The sequence below is a fragment of the Erinaceus europaeus genome, chromosome 8, assembly GCF_950295315.1.
Source record: "Erinaceus europaeus chromosome 8, mEriEur2.1, whole genome shotgun sequence".
Classification (NCBI taxonomy): Eukaryota; Metazoa; Chordata; class Mammalia; order Eulipotyphla; family Erinaceidae; genus Erinaceus; species Erinaceus europaeus.
The window spans coordinates 100,687,027-100,708,413 of NC_080169.1; the positions used below are offsets into that span (position 1 = coordinate 100,687,027).

Sequence of the window (21,387 nt, forward strand, 5' to 3'; positions counted from 1 at the left end):
ACGAGCTCAATATCCATAGAAACTTAACTCACAGTGAGAAATGGGTTGTCAGGTGGTATCAAGAAGTCAGTTCGGTGGTATGGAAGTTAGCCAAGCAACGTAAAGTCAACAGATGCCTGAGAATTAAAAATGCATAAACAGTAAAAGAATAAAGAGTATTGTTTTAAGGTAGGGGAAGGCCATTAAAAGCAGGTTTCTCACAAGGAGTGCTTCCTGGATAAACAATGTAAAGACAAAATTATAGAGTCATATAAGCAAAGCAAATCTGGACACAAAAAGTCGGGGTGTGTATAGTAAGGAGATCTGGCACTGAAAAGGTAACGGGAGGGAGAGATAGCAAAATGGTTATGCAAAGATTCTTATGCCTGAGGATACAGGGCCCCAGCTTCAATTCCCAGCACAACCACATGCCAGAGCTGAGCAGTGCTCTGATAAAAACAGAGAAAGAGGGGGAGGAGGAAAGACAGTGGAACAGATTGGCATGGCTTTCCTCTCTCACATTTTTAAAATTAATTTTAATATTTATTTATTTACTTTGGAGATAGAGAAATTGAGAAGGAGATGAAGGGAGAGACACACTTAGAGTACTGTGCCTCACTGCTTGTCCCCCATTCCCATGGCAAGTGGGGGCTGGGGCTTTGAACCTGGGTCCTGGTGTCCTGTGCCATGCACTCTCTACTAGGTGCACCACCTCCCAGCCTCTCCTCTCACACCTTTGTACCATAGAGGGACAGGACTAGAAGGTCCAGGGGCCAATCAGAGGCCAGTTCTGAGAAGGCTGTTCAATCAGCTAAAATGACCTCATCTAATCGAGTACAGAATTTCAGACTTTAAAGGGGGGAAAAAAAAAAAACACCTGTCTTAAGACTGGGGAGGTGACTCAGTGGTATGGTACAGCTGAATATAAGTGAGGTCTTGGGTTCGATCCCTGGTGTCACATAAAAATGTCAGATAAAAACAAAACAGAATATCACAAACAGCAGCGTGATACTCTGGTTTCTCTTTTGCATCTGGCGGTGGGGAGAGGGTCCAGCAGGTGTAACCAGACCCCATCAAAGTGTTTCACAACAGAAGGATGAATATGGGATGATCTCTTTCTCAGGCAGAAGTTGGAAAACAGTATCAGAAGAGAAAACACAAGTAGAACCTGAACTGGAATTGGCGCATTGCACTAAAGTAAAAGACTCTGGGGTGGGTGGGTGGGGGTGGAGTGGAGAATACAGGTCCACTAAGGATGACAGAGGACCGCATGGAGGTTGTATTGTTATATGGAAAACTGGGGAATGTTATGCATGTACAAACTATTGTATTTACTGTTGAATGTAAAACATTAATTCCCCAATAAAGAAATTAAAAAAAAAAAAAGGTGAGTGTAAAGGGTTGGGGAAATAGCTCACTTGCATAGTGTGCTGCTTTGCCATGTGCATGGCCCAGTCTGGTACTCACTGCGTTGAAGAAAGCTTAGTGCTGTGGTTCTTTCCCCCACCCCCACCCCCACTCCCACTTCTCTGTATCTAAAAAGGAAAAAAAAAAAAAAAAAAAAAAAGACATGAGTAAGAAATAGGCAGTCTTCCCATTGCCCGCGCCATCTAGTGCCCAGCCTGCCTGTTTCACATGGAAATGTTTGTATATACACATCCACAACATCACCCGCACTGAACACACAGGTGTAAAGTGTTTTGTAAAGTGGTCCAGGAGGTGGTGCAGTGGATAAAGCCTCAGACTCTCAAGCATGAGGTCCTGAGTTCAATCCCTGGTAGCACATATACCAGAGTGATACCTGGCTCTTTCTCCTCCTATGTTTCTTATTAACAAATTAAATCTTAAAAAAAATAATAAAAAATAAAGTATTTTGTAAACACTTTTTCCATGTATATGGGGGGGGGCGTGCACCGGTGCAAACTCTTCTGTAAACACCTTGTTTTGTGGTGATATTTGGAAGGCGGGTTGGGAAGCTGGCATCGAAGGGGAGCTACTACACTTTAAAGCAGGAAGTTCCAAAGCTCAGTCCCTGTTATCACATGTGCCAGAGTACATACTTCTCTGATTCTTTCTCCTCATTCCAGCTTCACAAATATATGAGAGAGAGAGAGAGAGAGAGAGAGATCATCTTTATGAGTACATAGCGTTTGAAGCTTCTCTTTTAAAATGCCTATACACCATTAGAGGTACATAATTTCAGCAATCCTTAACAAAGAGGCTGCCTGCTATTGCTTTTTTTGCTATTATAATAAACATCCCAGTACATGTGTCAGTCATGCTTGTTTTTTCAAGTTTCTGAGTGTGATTTCCAGATGTGAAGCCTGAGTCAAAGGGATGTGTATGAATACATGTGTATATATGCCTACATCTCCAAAAAGAATTGCATCTGATTTCATTGTCATATGAGCCACCTTCTTTGTTAAAATAAAACTTATCTTCAAACACTACCCAACTGCTATTCAACAGTAGTGTCGTATTTTATTTTATTATTTATAAAATAAATAGAAAGTATGGATAAAACCAGAGGAGAAGGGTAAAATTCCACGCAGTTCCCACCACCAGAGTTCCATATCCCATCCCCTCCACTGAAAGCTTTCCTATTCTTTATCTCTCTGCGAGTATGGACCCAGAATCATTATGGGGTGCAGAAGGGGAAGGTCTGGCTTCCATAATTGCTTCTCCACTGAACATGGGCATTGGCAGGTCGATCCACACCCCAAGCCTGTTTCTATCTTTCCCTGGTGGGACAGAGCTACGGAGAGATAGGGTTCCACGGTACACTGGTGAAGTCGTCTGCCCGGAGGAGTAGTATCTTACCTACTTCTCTCAACATTTTCTAAAGCTAAGCCCCAAGCAGAATGTGATGTTTATTTTTTATTTCTTAGGTGGGATCCAATATTTTAATAGCTCTTTATGCCAAACCACTTTTGCTATTAAGCATGAAAACAATAAATTCTCAGAAGAGAAGTAAAGATTTGAATCCTTCATCAGTATTTTAAGAGAAAACTATAGAGTTGACCCTTGACAGTTTAAAACAAATGAAAGATCTTTGAGAAAAGTCAAGCACATGAAATGAAATCTAACACACACACACACACACACACACACACACACACACACACACACACACACACCATTTTAATAAAGCTGTTGACTTTGTAGTTTCAAGAACCGCACATCTTCCTCACTGTGAGACATTAGGGTCTTTCCCTTTACCCCCACAACCTCTTCCTATCCACGGCATATAGATAGAGTACCATTGCTGGTCATATTCAGAGATGTAAAATTACTTACTGTTCAACCATGGAGTACTACATGCTGACTTTTTTTTTTTTTTTAACTTTTCAGCATTCCTTCTAAGGAAATAATCACTGCTTTCAGAAACCAAACAAAGCAGAAACCAGCATATCTATCAATTTGTCCCCCAAGTATGACAGCTGTCTTGATATACTTAGACATCAAGGTGAATATTTATATTTCAAAGTGTTCTCTTTTGCAAAGTTTGCTCTATGGTTTGACCAGACATTGCACATTCACTAAGCATGAGCTCCATGGCAAAAGACCACGGCACAGGAAGATGCTAGCTGACGGAAGGCCAGGGCCAGCACCTGGCTGCGATGTGCCCAGGAGCAATGAGGAATCTCCCTGTTGGAAAGGAATCACTACATCCACTCGCAAAGTATCCAGCTCAGGTGGCGGGCGGCTCACCCAGTAGAGTATGCAGGTCACCGCTCAAGAAGACCTTGAGTTTGAGTTCTTGGTCCTCACTTGAGCTTCAAGAATGACGGAGCAGTACTGAGGTGTCTCTTCTCTATCCCTGGCTCTCAAAATAAAAGAAATGGCTGCCAGGAGTGATAGAGTTTTGTCGGTACCAAACCCCAGTGATAACCCCGGTGAAACAAAGAAAACGTATTCAACATCATCAGCACTGTCGAGACAGTAAAACCCAGAAATGCTGGGAACTAAGGATAGTCAAGAAGCCCTAATACTCAAAGACCACGCTGCTCAGTTTTACAAAATCACCCAGTTACAGAACTCCCTTACCCCACAGGAAGAGAGCTCTTTTCCAAGAACAGAAGTTGCACAATGAAATGAATGCAGCACCTTGTGGTTAGAGTGGGCTCATTAGCTTCAAATCTCAGCTTGACTGTGTGCTTGCCATACGGTCTTAGGCAGGTGACTTAACCTCTGTGCACCTAGCTTGGTTTTCTTCAATACAAAAAGGGAGTTATAGTAAATACATCGAAGGATTAAAGAAAGACTCAGTGTTTGCTATTACTAATACTCCAGAAATAGGAGATTTAAAAGGATCCATCTATTCATCTAATCTACCTTGGCTACTAACCTCCTAAGCTGAGATTTCATCAATCTCAAGAAAAATATGTAAGTGACCTTTTTACCTCTAGTAATGTTTAAAGCCTATATTCTATTAATACAAGCAATTGATAAAGATTAACCTAAAGATTTTTATTTTTAAATAAAGAAAAGGATTCTGGGGACCATGTGGTGGCACACCTGGTTGAGTGTGTATGTTACAATGCACAGGACCCGGGTTCAAGCTCCACAATCCCCACCTGCAGGGGAAAGCTTTACAAGTGGTGAAGCAGGGCCTACAGGTGTCTCTGTCTCTCTCCCTATCACCCCATTCCCTCTCCATTTCTAGCTGTTACTATCCAATAAATAATTTTTAAAAAATTTACAAAAGGATTCTGTACAATTTCTATAGTGGTACAGGCTCTTTCCACCTTTTCTATTTGTTACTTCCTCTTTCTAGTCACAGCTTGCCCCATAAGCATATACAATGTGCTGGGTGCCATTCTAAATCTTTTGAGCTAACCTACTACACCCTCACAACAGCCCAGAGAGAGATGGGATTATTACAGAGAAGGCTCAGTAACCCAGCCGGACTCTCAGCTGGAAGTTGTTGAGCTATGATTGGAACCCTCCAAGTCTTACCTCCAGCCTGGGCTCTAAACCCTCATGCATCGTCTCTCTAACCAGATGATGATAAAGTTTCTGGAGGTGGGAGAGCTCATTTAGATGTGCCCCAGTTTGGGAAGAGTCACTTCCTTTAATCCTCTCTACAGCCCCATCAGGCAGGTATTTTGCTTCTATTCTCCACAAGAAGAAATGGCTGGGCAGGAAGATATTGGGGAGTAGTCAAGCTACCAACACCCACTGTTTTCCCACTCAGCATTCTGCTTCTCACTAAGCTCAACACTGCATGGGCCCGGGACCTACCGCAGAGCAAGGCACAAAACAGGGTTCTGAGAGGGGAAGAAGAGAAGTTGTGCATTTAAAGGAGGGGGGGGATAGTTTAAAATAGGCTAAGCCATCAATCAAACATAGTTCAGAAACTACTCAAAAAAGTTTAAATGACTCACCTCTGTTTATCCTGATGAGGCTGTCACATTAGATTAATAGTATTTATCTTAACTGTTACGCTGAAAAGGTAGGTCAACTAGCCAAAAATAATACTGGCCAGTAAAAATAAGGGCAGGGCAGAGGAGGGAGTGCAATGGTAGTACACAGGATTTGCATGGGAGAGACTCAGGTTCATTCCCTGACACTGCATTATTCCAGGACTGATCAGTGTGCTCTTATCTCTCTTGCGAAATCAAAAAAGAAAAAGACTAAGTGAACTCTTATTGTCATGGAAGTATACAGCATAATGGTTGTGCAAAGAGACTCTCACGCCTGAGCTCCAAAGTCCCAGGTTCAATCCCCAGTGCCACCATAAACCAGAGCTGAGTAGTGCTCTGGTATAATTAAAAAAAAAAAAAAAAAAGTCTTATTGTAGTACAGGAGGTTCATCGGCCTGCACTGGAGGAACCCTAGAGATGGAAATCCAGGCATAGAGAGATTTTCCCAAAAGTGGTCACTTGGCGGACATGTATGAATGTCTATGTTTTCTTTCAACCATGACTTATGGTTGAAAGACTTCCCAGCCTCACTGTTCTTTCATTTCCGGGAACCAAGCCACTCTCCTCCAGCAGCAAGGGCTACTTTGAGCTAGTCCTCACTTCCCCCCAGTCTCTGCAGAGGCCCTTTCATCCTTTCTAGGGTTTAAATGCCAGCTGCTCAGAAACCTTTCTGATCTCCTGCTGCACAATCCCAGCAGACTCCCAGTTATGCATTACCCTCGCCTACTGCCCATTTGCTTGTAGGGTTCTTCCCCACCCCAGTGCTAGGGCTCAGCTCCACGGCACCAGCGTTGACTTTCTCGTTCTTTTTATTGCAGATAGATGCATAAAGATGAGGCAACATCACAGCACCATACAACTTCCCCTGGTTCTCCAGTGCAGCCTTGAGGCACTAGCACTTGGACCCCGAATGAGCCATTTCCTGGCCTTTCTTATAAGTCTTACCTTCCTATCAGTCCTAGTTTGTTTACATCCTTCCTCAGTTCCAGTAACATTCAAGTCCCGGGAGAGCCAGAGCCATAGCTGGCTTGCTTTTTTCCCTGGCATCTAGTGGGTGGCTCTCCACATCCTCAATTCTGTGAGAGCACACCAATGGGTGGTTGGCTCTACAGCAGACAACAGAATTTGGAAAGACAGTGTATCTACTCAGACCGGTACCCTGTGAAAATCATATCCTGACTTTACAGATTCAGCCTGTGAAAATCATATCCTGACTTTACAGATTCATGAGCTGCTGGCTTAATCTGCAGCCTGGAACAGAACAATGGACTATGGGTCTGCTCTTAGCTCTTTAAATCCTTTTTGGGGGTGGAGTGAGAAGAGAGTGGGGGCTGGGGAGGGGCTGCCAACAAAGAAATGAGGTTAGCCTGACTTCAAACAGGGAGAAGGAAAAAGAATTTAAGAAAAGTGTTTTGGGTAGAGAGGCTTTATATAGAATGTGAGGGGAGAGGATGCAGCTAAGGATGAGCCCAAAGTCTTAGACATGAGTGGTCTGGGAGTGGGGACGCCAATGAGCAAGGAAGCAACAGCAGTCAGAAGAGGCGCCAGACTTGCAACGGTGATGCTCCTTTCAGGAGGGGAAAAGCAGCGGCTTCTGAAGAGCACCTATGAGGATATGTCCTAGCACCTGAACTCAGAGATACGCGAATCCCAAAGACATTTGTACTTAGGTGGCAACAAGCCAAGCACCAACGGTACAACCATTTTGGGGAGAGGAGCCTCTAAGGTAGAGTCTGTGAACAGACACGTGGACGTGTTGTGGATGTCTGCTAGGCTATCATTCAAGGTTAGATTGCAAAGGTACGCCTGCAGTTATTTACAGAGAAAGTACGGGCTTCAAAATACACTCTGTTTATAGAAATGCAGCCCCAAAAGACACCAATGTTCTTTCAAAAATACTGTGATCTGGCTTCCTGGGACAGGAAGTCTAATCAGTGAGATACACCCTACTGACTTCTCACCAGGACTTCAGAAAGTGGAATAAAGCTGCTTGAAAGGAACAAAGAATTTTTCTCAGGGACCTACTTAAATGTTTAAATCCTGCCAAGAGTATAAAGTCCATGGTGCAAGCCACCTTTGAATTTTCAAGGCAGAGCCAACAGCTCCACTGTTTTAATGACTAACACTGGCTTTCAAAGACTTTACTATAAGTCTATACCAAACCTTCATGCTCTAAGAGATCTATGTTATCGCCCAGTACTTCTCAACACTGTCACTTAGTTTGTGACTTTGAAAAGTCATCAAAAAATTTGTCAAGAATCATTTAAAATCTTTTCTCTCCCTCTTCAGCAAAGCCAGGTGCTAAAACCTGAGCTGGACAATCTTCCCTACCCTTCTTTCTAGTTAGTGCTTTTGTTCTGAAGACCAAGCTATTCCATTAAAAAGGTGGGTTTTAATACAAGTCGCATAGTGCCAAGTAAGTGGTAGGATAGGTCAGAGGTAGGAGAATGGGTTGTATATGGAAATGGGGTTGAGAGGGGGTTGAGAGATAGCTCACCTGGTAGAATGCACACCTTATCATGCGTAAGGGCTCAGACATTTGAGCCATGGACACAACATACAAGCATCATGCCTGGCAGATACTACGGTGTATCTCCCCCTCTTAAACAGAAATGGGAAGGAGGACGGGGAGGGGCACAGGTAGGGGGTATTGGGGCTCCTGGCACATGATGGTGAAGCAAAGGACCGAAGTTTGGGAGCAGAGAGGGTTTTGCCAACTTTTGCAGATATCTACCATGGGGAGATGAGAAGTTGTACCCATGTGTCCACAGCTGTACTGTAAACCATGAGCTCCCCTCCCTGTAAAATGATTTTTCAAAAAGAGAAGTGGGAAAAGTGTGGCAAAGTCTAAGGAAAGGCAAGACAAAGACAAGGAAGAATGTGAAGTGCCAGGAGTACAGGTATAGACATGAGCAAAGGTATAGGTGCAGGAACTGTGTTAGGAACCAGCCGATCGGTTCGGGATAAAGGGAGTCACGTAAGTAGGTGATAATCAGTAAGGTCAGAGAAAAGACCGTGGAAGGCCAGACGGTGGCCTTTTGTACTTTCCTTATGAACTGTATTAGCCAGGTATGGTTTTATACACTGGGAGGGGGGGTGGTGGAGGATGCAAAGCAAGACTTTTAGAAAATACACCTGCATATAGAAGGGTGCCATGACTGTTCTGAGGTATACACATCAATTTCCCCCCAGAGCACTGCTCAGCTCAGGCTTATGGTGGTGGAGGGACTGAACCTGGAACTTCAGCGCCTCAGGTATGACAGTCTCTCTGCATAACCCATTATGCTACTGCCTCTGCCCTAGGCAGACATTTATCAAAACTCAACCTGTACAGTTCTATTTGATGAGTCTTATGCACTGATGAGGCAACTTAAAACAGGACAAAGAAAGGAATCAGTGGGAGTCAGGCAGTAGCAAAGCACAAGGACCGGAGTAAGGATCCCAGTTCAAGCCCCCAGCTCCCCACCTGCAAGGGAGTTGCTTTTTAAGCAGTGAAGCAGGTTTGCAGGTGTCTTTCTCTCCCCGTCTTCCCCTCTTCTCTCCATTTCTCTGTCCTATCCAACAACATCAGTAACAATAACTACAACAACAGTAAGACAACAAAGGCAACAAAAGGGAATTTAAAAAAGACAGGAATCAGCTTTAAAAATATGGGGGGGGGGGGTATCATGAACAGGGAAGTGGCTCAACGGGTAGAATTTGCGTGAGACCCTTCATTAGAACCCTAGCACCACAATCACTCAAAGTAAAGTTCTAAAAATATATAGGCAAGGGTGGGGGGAGTGGTATAACTGCTAATGCACACGTGGTCTGGGTTCAAGCCCCAGTTCCCATCTATGTGTGTATGGGGGGGGGGGTCGCTTCACAGTAAGTAGAGCAGTCCTGTATGTGTCTCTGTCTCTCCCTGTTTTTCATCCTCTATCAAAAAAGAAAAAGGGAAAACGTGGCCACTGAGAATGGTAGAATTCTGCAGGTGCTGCTCAGCTCTGGCTTATGGTGGTGATGGGGATTGAACCTGAGAGATAAGAGGCTCAGGCAGGGAAGGTGCTTTGCAGAACCCTAGCCCTAATACAGTACTTTTTAACCTTATTGTAAGCAGGTGGCTACCAAAAAGGTTTAGCAAGTCAGAGCCCAATATTTCCTTAGTTTCAAGAACTAATACATGCCTAGGAGTAAGACAGAGACCTTGTGTGCATCTCTCAATCAAGGTTTTCTCACTATTTAAAAAAATTTTTTTTAATTTATTTTTATTGTTGTTATTGATGCCATTGTTGTTGGATAGGACAGAGAGAAATGGAGAGAGGAGGAGAGAAAGACAGACACCTGCAGACCTGCTTCACCGCTTGTGAAGCGACCCCCCTACAGGTGGGGAGCAGGGGCTACTTATGCCGGTCCTCGCACTTTGCGCCATGTGTGCTTAACCCGCCGCGCTACAGCCGGACTCCCGGTTTTCTCACTCTTATGTGGTTCCCCTGGGACTAAGACCAACTGATGATGGTGGTGTGCAAACAATGCCGGCATCCATTCCACCAGAGCAAAGGTTAATTGCACAAACCTAATATTGGAATGGGCCCTCCGAGTTCAAACTGCCTGTCAATATGAAGAGGCTTTCTGGAGAAACCCTACTGTGAAAAGATGAATTTGTCTTAACTTTAGTTTCCAAAACCATTCACTTATAGATGACTACTTTGCAATTCTGAAATAGAGAGGCTCACTTGTTATGCAGATTGCCAAGCAGTCATGTTATAGAAGAGGTATCTTCTTTTCAGAGGCTCTATCTGCATAGGCTCAGCCACAAAAACCAGCAAAGTACACCCCTAAATATGACAGCAAATAACTGCTCAAACTCTTTAGATTTAGCTGCAAAGAAATAAAAACGTGGGGAGTCGGGCGGTAGCGCAGCAGGTTAAGTACACGTGGCGCAAAGCACAGGGACAGGCTTAAGGATTATGGTTCGAGTCCCCGGCTCCCCACCTGCAGGGCAGGTCTGTCTTCCCCTCCTCTCTCCATTTCTCTCTGTCCTATCCAACAACGATGATATCAATAACAACTACAACAATAACAAAAACAACGAAGGCAACAAAGGGGAATAAATATTTAAAAAATTAAATTGAAAAAAAAAAAAAAAGAAAGAAAGAAAGAAAAACGTGTACCTCCTTTGCATTTTCCAGCCCACTTCTAGAGGCCGGAGTTGCCGGTCCTCCCAAGAGGAACTCATGGGTCCCAACCAGTGAAAGAAATCAGGGCAGAAGGCAGGTTTACCTGGCAAGAGGAACAGGATGGTGTTCCCCACAACCCAATGTCACGAGTTCTTAACAGACTCTTCAGAAACTGCTTCAGAAATTCTTAAGTCCCCACAAGGGCAACAAAAGGGAATAAATAAATTAATTTTTTTTAAAAAAAAAAGGAAATTCTTAAGTCCAGCAGTAAAACGTACACAGTAACTTCTCGTGGATGAAAACCAATTTAACTCGTTGGCACCTGAAGTGTGAGGTTCATTGACACCAGTGTTTCTACTAGGCAACCGACACACTGGAACAGCACTAAATTCAGACACTAACACCTTCATCGTTCAATCCTCTATGACCTACAGCCTCCAACACCCTTTACAGGAAGGAAAATAAGATGGTATACTGTGAAGGCAGGTGGGAGCAATGACTGGAAATGGAAAGAAATGTGTGTCTGAGAATCACCAAGAGGGGCCAGGCCACAGGTGATGCACTTGGTTGAGCGCAGGTGTTACAATGTGCAGGGGAGACGGGGTTCAAGCCCCCAGTCTCCACCTGACAGGGGAAAGCTTTACAGACGGTGAAGCAATGTTATAGGTCGGTCGGTCTGCCTGCCTGTCTGTCTGTCTGTCTGTCTCCGTCCCTCCCTCGCTTTCCAGCCCATCTCTCCCCTCCTTCCTTCTGAATTCGTCTCTATCCAATCAATCAATCCATCAATCAATGTCACCGGGATATTAATGCTGGTAATTACCTGCCACTTATAACTGAGTATATGGGTAGGATTCACAAGAATTGTCTATCTTGGGGAGGCACCCCATGAGTTTCTAATCTGCAGTCTAAATTAAGGATCACTGATCAAGCCCTGAGAGGATAAGCCAGGGAAAGGTGCAACGCTGACCCCCACGCCTGTTCACTGGACACTCTCTGTAGCACAGACTGTAGCCTAAGCTTCTTTTCTGTCTGCACTGTCCTTGGGCCTTTTTATTTTTCTTTCTGGTGCCAGGGATTGACTTTGGGGCCGCATACACATATATTTAGGGTTGGAAGCCATTTTTTCTGCCAAGGACCACCACTCAGATATTATTAACATCACTGACAGATGCCATATAAAATTACTAATTTAGTAATGAGCACTTAGTGGTCTGGGAGGTAGATAAAATGTTGAACTCTCAAGCCTGAGATCCCGAGTTTGATCCCTGGCAGTACATGTACCAGAGTGAAGTCTGGTTCTCTCTCTTCACACACACACTCTGCCCCCACATTTCTCTTTTTAATAACTAATTTAAAAAAAAAAAAAAAAAAGCCCCCAGATTTACTCAATGTCCCAGCCTGCTTGAGGTTGCTCTGGAAGGGCCAGACCAGCCTTGACACACAGGATGAGCTCTACCACTGAACTACACTGGCCTCTCCACAGGCTTTTAAATTTCCCAGAGTAGATACTAAGACACCACACACACACACACACACACACACACCCCTACCAGAAAGTGTACATGCAGCCACCTCTCTATTAATATAAAAGTTCACCATTCTTTATAGATTGTTCAAACCCTGATATTCAGTGCCCTGTCATAGAAGCTGGGGACCAAGGCATTAACAATATAGAACCTAACCTCCACAGCACAAAGAGGTGGGAGTTGAACCCACAAGTACAAGGCTGATTATAAAGTGGCAACTGCCTATGTGGGGGAGACACAGAGTGCTGCTGAAGCATGAAGAAGACAGGAAAAGCAACTAAGGCAATTACGGAGCAGAGTTGGGGGAAGAGTTCAAGGAAGACCCCCACGAAGATGCAAAGTTTAGCCAAGGAAAGTTACATGAAAAGGAACTATGGAGAGCAGCTGGGAGCTGTCCTTAGAGGGATGATGTATTACTGAGGTGGTTCAGCAATGAAATCTACATGCCGGGAGTCGGGTGGTAGCGCAGTGGGTTAAGCACAGATGGTGCAAAGCTCAAGGACCGATGTAAGGATCCCAGTTCAAGCCCCCGGCTCCCCACCTGCAGGGGAGTTGCTTCACAAACAGTGAAGCAGGTCTGCAGATGTCTATCTTTCTCTCCCCCTCTGTCTTCCCCTTCTCTCTCCTTTTCTCTCTGTCCTATCCAACGACGACATCAATAACAACAATCATAACTACAACAATTTAAAAAAAAGGGCAACAAAAGAGAAAATAAATATTAAAAAAGAAAGAAAGAAAGAAAGAAAATCTACACGCCTTCACAGCAGGAAGAAGACGTGACCACCTCTCCAGGGAACTGACTCTTATATGGTGGGGGAGGGGAGGGGGAGGGGGAGAACTAGCACAGCTCTTGGTCATATGTGGTGCTAGGGATAGAACACATGGATGCAAAGCATGCATCTACCCCACCAAGCCACCTCCTCAGCTACTCAAATTGACTTCTGTAGCAAGATTAGACGTTCAGCCACAGGCACGGAAGAACAACTAAGGGGTTTTAAGCAGGAAGTGGCATGATCAGACGTGCTAAAAACAGGATCACTCTAACAGCAAAGTGAAAGGCAGGCTAGGAGACAAGAGACTAGATGCAGGGAGCCTTAGATTGTGTGATGATTTCAAACAGTCCGCCCACGATCAGGAGGGTCTGAATAAAGTTGTGGTGACCGACTAGGAGAAGGAGAGGAGAAAAGTAAGGGGAGCAGAGCTAAAAGGATGAGGGAGGAATTAAGGGACAGAGAAGTTTCCTACTTGGGCAAAAGATGAGTGAATACATATACCCCAAAATAACTAAGTTTGGACTCTGTGGTACTGAAATCGGTATCAAACCTGTTGAAAGTTTTATGGATTTGCTGGGACATTTGGAAAGTCGAGCTGAGACCCACTTAGAATTTGGGAAATAACTTGACTACAGAGAGATGCAGACGTACGTGTGTGTGTGTGTGTGTGTGTGTGTGTGTGTGTGTGTGTGTGTGTTTCTTTTTTAAGATTTTGTTTATTAATTAACGAGAGAGAGAGAACACAAGAGCATTATTATTCTGGCACATATGTCAGAGGTCAAACTCAAGACCTCAGGCTCACAGGCGCATAGGTGAACCATGTTACAGCACAGAAGGTGTTAGCTGAAAAGAAGACTACAGGTGAAGCTCACAGGAAACCAACATTTAATTTATCTACACCAACCTTTAAAAAGAGATTATAGGAAGAACTTCTTGAGACAGAATTAAGACCATTCTGTTAGTCGAAGCATTCACGAACGATAGACCTTTATCTATTTTTGCAAATAATTGTGTGCAGGGGAGAAAGCTGAGCACTAGCCCACTATATATAATGTGTTGATTTATTTTATTTATTGCCACCAGGGTTGTTGCTGGGTCTTAGTGTCTACAAAATGAATCCATCACCTGGCAGCCATTTTCTCCTTTTTTCCCTATTTGATAGGACAGAGAAGTTGAGAGGGGAAGGCAGAAATAGAAAGGAAGAGTGAAGGGAGTCGCAGCGGGTGAAGAGTGAACTGGTAGCGCAGCGGGTTAAGCGCAGGTGGCACAAGGACCCACTTAAGGATCCTGGTTTGAGACCCTCGCCCCCTACCTGCCGGGGAGTCGCTTCATAAGTGGTGAAGCAGCTCTACAAGTGTCTATCTCTCCTCCTCTATCTTCCCCTCCTCTCTCCATTTCTCTCCGTCCTATCCAACAATGATGACATCAATAACAATAAAAACTACAATAAAAAACAAGGGCAACAAAAGTAAATAAATAAATATTAAAAAAAAAAAAAAAGGAAGAGTGAGGGTGGGGGAGACAGCGTAATGGTTATGCAAGGAAGACTTTCATGTCTGAGGCTCCAAAGTCCCAGGTTCAATCCCCCGCACAACCAGTGCTCTGGTGTTTCTGTCCCTCTGCATCTCTCTCAAAAATAAAATATTTTTTTAAAAAAGGAAGGAAGGAAGGAAGGAAGGGAGAGAGAGAGACGGAAAACTACAGTACTACTCTATCACTTGTGAAACCCCCTCACCCCTACCTCACAGGTGGGGCACCAGGACCTAAACCTGGTACCCTAATCAGGGTTACATATGCACTCAACTGACTGCACCACCGTCCAGCCCCTCTTGCTTTCATATGGTGCTGAGGGTTGAACCCAGAGTTCTCTGCATGCAAGGCCTGCACTCCAACACTGTGCCCTCCCCACCCATTTATGTGTGGCTGCAACAGCAGAGATGAGCAGCTACAAAAAGAAGACTGACCCATTAAGCCAAACTCTTTGGTACTGGGCTTTCTACAGGACACTTCCTGTTTAGCCCACCCCTGCTCTAGTCAACAGCCCTTGGGCAGAGACCATCCCTACTTCCGTTTCCCCATTTGAGAAGCAAAAAGTACCATCTGTTTCAATGCAAGCAGAACTTAAAACACTCGGGAAATTTGCTCTCTTACTATCAAAGCTGCACATCAAAATTACCATGCTCAACCCTCAAAAATGTTTGATCAATGCAACCAAATGTACTTTCAATGAGAGTCAAGGTTTTAAAGTCTATAAAAATTTATAGCCTATAATTAAAGGATAGGATATTTAAATTACAAGGCAATCTACTGATTTATATGTAACTACGAAATAAAGGAAATCCCAAACAACTTTAGATCCAACTCCAAATACCTCACAGTATAGTCCACTACAGAAAGCATTCACCTCTAAAGCAACCTTGGGTGATGGGAGAGACAGGCCCTGAGGCAGAGAAACCAGGCCCATTCCCACCACTGACATCACTGCCAGAGTGCCTGCCAGGTGAGCACTAGCTATCTGTGTCTCATGCCACCTGTGTAGGTCCTGTAATCCCCACCCGGCTTACAGATAAGGAGACGGAACCTGTGAAAATTAAGAGTCTTCTCTCTTAGCAGTAGAGAGTGGGAGAGCAGGAACTGGTGCAGCCGCCGTGGGAAGCAGGTCTCACCTCAGAAGGCCCTGTACTTACCCTCAACCCCATCCTGGACAGTGTGTTACCTGCACCGGGGGAGATAACATCGGCAGAGGTACAAATGGAATCTGGAGACAACGAGGAACACCTATCTGCTTCTCTCCCCCCTTCAACCTTCAACTCACACATACGTATCAGAGGCATTAAAGAAGGTGAAGCAAACCATCCTTCCCAATGAGCTCTGGCCTCACGGCCACAACCGGGTGCAGCACCACCACCAGCAGACATCGGATTCTCAGTTCCAAACCACCTCCCAAAGTGAACTTTCTTAACCTCCACTGTAGGCTGAGGTCAGCCAACACAAGAGATGAAAAGATCTTTGTAAATCAGATATTATAGTAATGTACTCTCAGAGGTAACAGGAGAGGCTCAGTGGAAAGAACACAGGCTTTCGCTTCAAACCGACCCGGGGTGGGGGTGGGGTGTGAGTTCTGGCTCTAAGACTCACCCTATGGATGACAAATGCTAACTGCTTATCTTCTCTAAGCCCACTCACCCCACCCCTGCCCCAAGAAATGAGACCACCCTCCTCGACCCATGGTCCTGGCAGCAATCTGCACTAGAACAGTCTAGTCGCTCAGAGTCAGAAGGCCTGAGTTTGTATCACCCGGCTCAGCAGCTTGCCTGGCACGAGCCAGGCGTCCGAGCCTCAGGTTTCTCATCTGCAAAGCAGGAACAATGTCAGCCAAGTTTGACCTGTTGGGGTTATTCTGAGGACTGAGACAGCTGAAGTGCTAGGTGCACAGTGCTTGGCACATGCAAGGCACTGAAAGAGGTTTTCTACCTGTCTAAAATACATACCAAAAGGACAACTCAGATCTTCAGAGGAAATAAACTATTGTAGAAGAGTGGGAGAAAACCCAAGGGTGTGAGATCTGGCTCCACTTTGTCAAAATAGAGAAAAGTTTTCCTCATCTGTTGCTTCAAACTTTAAAATATTTACAAACTACTCCTGGTGCTTTCAGCAGGCAATGCTGCTAAAGAGATCGAGACTATTTGCCCCCAAACAAATACCATTTTCAAAGCGCCAAGAAGAATCACCGGAAAGTCATCGGCTTCGAAGTAGAATGTTGACTCTTTGTAGCACAGTCTGCCTTCTGTGCTTGTGACCAGAGCAAAAGCAAAGAAATTTGGCAACGTGGCCCAAAACCCAATTCTGCCTGTCTTACGAGAGAACGCCTGTCCCCAGCCTTAAGCCTTACACCCCATCTCACGAATCATTAAGAGATTTTTCTTCCAAGCATTAATTCAGGATATAGAAGCAGACTAGAGAATATGCGAAAATAGGCTATGATTAAACATAGTAATAATATTTTTTTTTAATTCCCTTAATGTGAGCCTCAAAAGTCCACCTGGCCAAAATGTTAAACATGCCTTTCGCACCAAGGGCAATTAACTAATGACCCACAGGAGAAATACATAAAATCCTATAGTTCTCGGAAGGCTTTCTCAGATGCACTAGAAGTTTTCAAACAGTTTATATTCCTGATGTTTGTTAATTTTTCTTCAAATGATCTCAGCTTGTTTGTTTGTTTTTATCAGCAGAAAACTATATATTTAGCTCAGGACTCGAATGTCCTTAAACATAGTTTTTTTTATAAATAAATTTATTTTCCCTTTTGTTGCCATTGTTTATTGTTGTAGTTATAGATGTCGTCATTGTTGGATAGGACAGAGAGAAATGGAGAGAGGAGGGGAAGCCAGAGAGGGGGGAGAGAAAGACACCTGCAGACCTGCCTCACCGCTTGTGAAGTGACTCCCCTGCAGGTACGGAGCCAGGGGCTCAAACCAGGATCCTTATGCCGGTCCCGTGCTTTGTGCCACATGCGCTTAACCTGCTGTGCTACCTCCTGACTCCCAAAGTTGTTTTTTTTTTTTTTTTAAAGATTCATTTATTTATTAGAAAAGTAGAAGAGAACAAACTAAACATCACTCTGGTACATGTGCTGTTGGGGATTGAACTCAGGACCTCATGCTTGAGAGTCCAATGCTTCATCCACTGTGCCACTTCCTGGACCACTAAGCAAAGTTCTAATGGGTACCAGAACCAACAGAAAACAGAAATCCTCTCTGCCACTGAACATACCCAGTAGTTCAGGGTGAGGGAGTCAAGGAAAATGGGCTACTGATACACATCAGCTGTCTCCATCACACAAGTCAACATTTAGTTTACACAGACCTTATGTGCATGCCTTGAATTTCTCAGCCCTTGGCATGAGAACATGCATAGGTGGCCATTATTATTATTATTATTTTCCATTATTGTTGTCGTTGCTGCTGCTGTTGTTGGATAGGACAGAGAGAAATCAAGAGAGGAGGGAAAGACAGAGGGGAGGAGAGAAAGGTAAGACACCTGCAGACCTACTTCACTACTTGTGAAGTGACCCCCCTGTGGGTGGGGAGCTGAGGGCTTGAACCAGGATACTTACACCGGTCCTTATGCTTTGCGCCATGTGCACTTAACTTGCTGTGCTACTGCCTGACCCCTGGCCATTATTATTTTCAATTATTAATCTATGCTCACTTAAAAAATATATATTATCCAATGGTCCAGGAGGTGGTGCAGTAGCTAAGGCTCTAGACTCTCAAACATGAGGTCCTGAGTTCAATCCCCAGCAGCACATGTACCACAGTGGTGTTTGGTTCTTTCCTCCTATCTTTCTCATTAATAAACAAATAAAATCTTTAAATATATATGCATATTATCCTTATTTACTGGAGACAGGCAGAAACTGAGAAGGCAGGTAGAGATAGAGAGGGAGGGAGAGAGAGATACCTGCAACACTTCATTTTTGCTTCACCACACGCAAAGCTTTCTCCCTGCAGGTGGGGACCAGGGGCTTTTATATAGTTTTCCACTTGACAGGACAGAGAGAAATTAAAAGAGAGTGAGATAGATAAGACAGACAGACAGAGAGAGACAGCAAGGCAGGAGGGAGGCAGGCAGGCAAAGGCACCTTCAGCCTGCTCCACCACTTATGAGGCTTTCTCGCTACAGTTAGGGACTAGGGACTTGCACCCAGATCCTTGCGCATTGTAACATGCACTAAACCAGGTGCACCACTGCCTGGTCCCTACGCTCACTTTGTAACAGGTTGTTTGTTCTTGTTTTCAATTCTCACCAGGCCCAAATCCCTGGCCAGGGGCATCTTTTCCAGCACTAGGCAGCAGCTGAGTTCCTATGTACAAGTCTGACTTTTGTTTTGAAGGCTCTAAAGAAGGCAGGCAGTTTTTCTGTTGTAGATGGTCCTTCCTGGGCATGGAGGCCAGGTTCTACAGTAAACATAGGGAACAGCCTGTCTACTGGGATCGCCCACAGGGTCAAACCACCTGCACCAGTTACGGCTGTGACTGTTCAGTCTTGCATGTGGCCCACAAACTCCAGATTAACTGTCTCGCTTTGTTGACTTTAGCAGTCACCTTGTAACGAACTGGTCCTGCCAGCCCACTTCTGCTGCCAAGGTGTTCACATGTGGCACACTTGCTCAAGGCAGGAAGCAAATTCCTGTCCCAGAAACCTACAAGGACACTTACATCCCAGCTCATTCCCCACATATTAAAAAAACACACACACAAGAGAGAGATTGTGTAGGTGACAGCAGAAGAGGAGGCTGAGGGCATCAACACTGCAGGCAGCTCCACTAGGAATGGGCACAGGCAGGCACTTTGGGCAATGCAAAGTCTTTCTAGCTTGTCTAATCCCAAGTATGACTCTCTCACTAAGGACTCTCATTGGGGCAGAAAAGATAGCATATTGGTTATGCAAATAGACTCTTGAGCCAGAGGCTCCAAAAGTCTCAGATTCAATCCCTGCACCACCATAACCCAGAGCTGAGCAGTGCACTGGTAAAAAATAAATAAAAGAACTCTCCTTGCACGAAGTTCTAAACTAACAATCTGTACTTTAGAGATATCATGAAGGAAAGTATGCATCTCCTTTTTTTTTTTTTTTAGTAGACTTATTTGACAGGGGAAAGGGGGAAAAAAAAAACAGGTGTACCACTCTGGCATATATGATGCCAGGTTGGAACTCAGGATCTTATGTCTGAGACCCCAATGCCTTGTCCACTGTGCCATCCCCATGTCACAAAAATATGCATTTTCAAAGCATCAAGTAGCTAGGAAAGACAACTAGAAAACATTGAAGTGTAAAGTTTGGAGAGTTAAAAGATCCACTGATAGGGGTGGGGGAAGATAGCATAATGGTTATGCAGAAACACTCATGCCTGAGGCTCTAAAGTCCCAGGTTCAATCCTCTGCACCACCATAAACCAGAGCTGCAGTGCTCTGGTAAAAAATAAACAGGGGCTAGGTAGTGGCACACCTGGTTAAATGCACACATTACAGTGCACAAGGATCCAGATTCAAGTCCCTGGTCCCCATCTGCAGGGGGAAAGCTTCACAAGTAACGACGCATAGCTATAGCTGCCTATCTCTCTCTCCCTGTCACCCCCTCCCCTCTCTATTTCTGCCTCTATTCAATAATAAAAATTTTAAACAAAAATCCAATTAAGTACTAATTTAAAAATTTTTGATTTTCCTAAACATACTATCTGTACAATACTCATTTTTAACCCAGCATCCCAATGCATATACTTTTAAATATTCTAGATGCTGGTGAGGTGGCTCAGCAGGTAGAGCAGATGTTTTGCACACAGGATTTGACCCTCAGCACCACACATGCCAGAGCAGTGTTCTGGTAGGTCAGTCTCTCTCACTCTTTCATTAAGTAATTTCTTTCAACCTAGCACAAGTGAGATTACCAAGAGCACAAACCAAATGTGGTTATTTATTACAAACACGCAAATACCAGCAAGTATTCATGATTCTTTCCTATATGCTTATCATTTATTCTTTTTCAGGCACTGAGAATTTCAAGATGCTGTGTACCTCTACAACTTGATCTTTAAAACTTCCTATTTACATCGGGCACAGGCAGGCCTTAGCTCTAGTACCTTAAAGCAAAGCAAATGCCCTAATTAAAAAGGGGGGGGGGCATGCACGCCAGCTGGTGGGATGTGTGGCACAGTAAACAAAGCACTGGACTTGCAGGCATAAAGTCCCCAGTTCAATCCCCACCATTTCATGTACTAGAATGTCACTCTAGTTCATTCTCATTCTCTCTCTCTTTCTCATATATAAATCTGGGAGGGGAGGGCGGAAGAGAGCTGACATCTCAGGAATATTAAAAGCAGCAAGGACCCCATAGATTTCTCATTTATACAAGAAATACATATACAGTCGAAGGAAAAGACACACATTCTAAAGGAGATTATTTCAACTATATTCATACTATATTCATAAAAAAAAACCCTCGTCCAAAATTACGAATTTGTAAATTACCAGCCCTGTACAGACCTACACCTATTTCAATCTGATGACGAAAATAAAATACTGTGAAGACCATCTGTTGCCCTACTTAAAATCCAGGAGCATGGGTGAGAGCAAATATGTCACATGCTAGGCTACAATTATTCCTATTTTGAAAAGCAAATGACCGAATCCAGTTCAAAGAAAAAAACACCAGTTTCTACTATCTACCTGTTTTAAACCAGCACTAGTAAGAGTCAACTGGATGAGTTTAAAACAGAGGATTGACCACAATCTTAAAAATCCATTTACAGACTTTAAGAAAAGTCTACTGCTAATACCCTTCTTCAAACCTGCACAACTCCTTTAACCTGCCCACACGGCTGCAGACTCTCCTCTGCTTTTCCTTGGCCTCCTAAGCCCTGGGACTGACTCCCTGCAGTCATTAACTCTCAGTAAATCTGTTGTGAGGCCAGGCTTGAACCTGGGCTGCACACATGGCAAAGCAACACACTATTCAAGTG

At 44.2% G+C, this 21,387-nt stretch overlaps 1 protein-coding gene and 1 long non-coding RNA gene across 5 annotated transcripts in view; both read right to left on the minus strand.

Moving 5' to 3' along the window:
• Positions 1-21,387, minus strand: part of UBE2H (ubiquitin conjugating enzyme E2 H) — a 132,151-nt gene that overhangs the window by 70,628 nt on the left and 40,136 nt on the right. The window lies entirely within an intron of this gene.
• The window catches only part of LOC132539929 (uncharacterized), a 37,174-nt gene that overhangs the window by 3,294 nt on the left and 12,493 nt on the right, over positions 1-21,387 (minus strand). The window contains exon 3 of the long non-coding RNA XR_009551220.1: positions 33-116. This is a non-coding gene — a long non-coding RNA (uncharacterized LOC132539929). The remainder of the gene's footprint in view (positions 1-32; positions 117-21,387) is intronic.